General features: G+C 38.0%; 1 non-coding gene across 1 annotated transcript; it reads right to left on the bottom strand.

The window, feature by feature from the left end:
• Positions 1–1,349: 1,349 nt before the first annotated feature.
• On the bottom strand, positions 1,350–1,422 carry TRNAK-UUU (transfer RNA lysine (anticodon UUU)). Its single transcript has one exon. It is a non-coding gene; the product is annotated as a tRNA-Lys (tRNA).
• Positions 1,423–1,807: the final 385 nt, after the last annotated feature.

Genomic DNA, 1,807 nt, shown 5'->3' with positions numbered 1-1,807 from the left:
TTCCCCATTTAACAGACTGTGGGCCTTTGTCAAATATCAGCTGATCATATGTGGATGGATTTATGTCTGAATTCTCAATTCTGTTCCATTGGTCTATGTATCTGTTGTTGTACCAGTACCAGGCTGTTTTGACTACTGTGGTAATATAGTATGTTCTAAAATCAGGTAGTGTGAGGCCTCCCACTTTGTTCTAATTTTTCAATGATGCTTTACTTATCTGGGGCCTCTTTCCCTTCCATATGAAGTGGGTGATTTGTTTCTCCATCTCATTAAAAAAATGTCATTGGAATTTCATTGTATCTATAGATCACTTTTGGTAGAATAGACATTTTTACAATGTTAAGTCTTCCTATGCATGAGCAAGTTATGTTTTTCCCCTTATGCAGGTCTCTTTTGGCTTCTTGCAGTAGTGTTTTGTAGTTTTCTATGTATATAGGTCTTTTACATCTCTGGTTAGATTTGTTCCTAAGTACTTTATCTTCTTGAGGGCTATTGTAAATGGTATTGATTTAGTGATTTCCTCTTTGACGTTCTCTTTGTTGGTGTAGAGGAATCCAACTGATTTTTACGTTTTTTATCTTGTAGCCTGGTATTCTGCTAAACTCTTCTATTAGTTTTAGTAGCTTTCTTGAGGATTCCTTCTCTGTATAAGATCATGTCTTCTGCAAACAGATATACTTTACTTCTTCTTTGCCAATTTGGATGCCCCTTGTTTCTTTATCTAGCCTAATAGCTGTGGCTCGGACCTCCAGCACAATGCTGAATAAGAGTGGTGATACAAGGCATCCTTCTCTGGTTCCCGTTCTCAAAGGGAGTGCTTTCAGACTCTCTCCGTTTAGGATGACGTTGGTTGTTGGCTTTGTATAAATGCCCTTTATAATGTTTAGGATTTTTTTTTTGTATTCCTATTGTGCTGTGAGTTTTTATCATGAATGGGTGTTGGACTTTGTCAAATGCCGTTTCTGCATCAATTGATAAGATCATGTGGTTCTTGTCTTTTTTTTTTATTTATGTGATGGATTGCAATGATTGTTTTTCTAATGTTGAACCCCCCTGCATACCTGGTATGAATCCCACCTGGTTGTGGTGAATTATTTTTTTTTGATATGTTGTTGAATTTTATTGGCTAGAATTTTGTTGAGGATTTTTGCATCTAAGTTCATGAGGGATAAAACCAAAAAACCAAACCCACTGCCGTCGAGTCGATTCTGACTCATAGTGACCCTATAGGACAGAGTAGAACTGCCCCATAGAGTTTCCATGGAGCACCTGGCAGATTCAAACTGCCGACCTTTGGTTAGCAGCTGTAGCACTTTACCACTATGCCACCAGGGTTTCCAAATGCATATTGCCTGAACAGGGGCTTGAACCTTGGACCCTCAGATTAAAAGCCTGATGCTCTTCCAACTGAGCTACCCAGGCCCTTATGAGGGATATAGGTCTGTAATTTTCTTTTTTGTGTGTGGTGTGTTTACCTGGTTTTTGTGTCAGGGTTATGCTGGCTTCATAGAATGAGTTTGGGAGTATTCCATCTTTTTCTATGCTCTGAAATACCTTTAGTAGTAATGGTGTTAACTCTTCTCTGAACGTTTGGTAGAATACTCCAGTGAAGCCATCAGGGCTAGGGCTTTTCTTTTTTGGGAGTTTTTGAATTACTTTTTCAATCTCTTCTTTTGCTATGGGTTTATTTAGCTGCTCTGTCTCTGTGTTAGTTTAGGTAGGTAAAGTGTTTCTAGATATTTGTCCATTTCCTCTAGGTTTTCAAATTTGTTAGAGTATAATTTTTCATAGTATTCTGTTATGATTC

This window comes from Loxodonta africana, chromosome X (assembly GCF_030014295.1).
Source record: "Loxodonta africana isolate mLoxAfr1 chromosome X, mLoxAfr1.hap2, whole genome shotgun sequence".
Taxonomy (NCBI): domain Eukaryota; kingdom Metazoa; phylum Chordata; class Mammalia; order Proboscidea; family Elephantidae; genus Loxodonta; species Loxodonta africana.
This window is presented reverse-complemented; position numbering and strand designations above follow the sequence as displayed.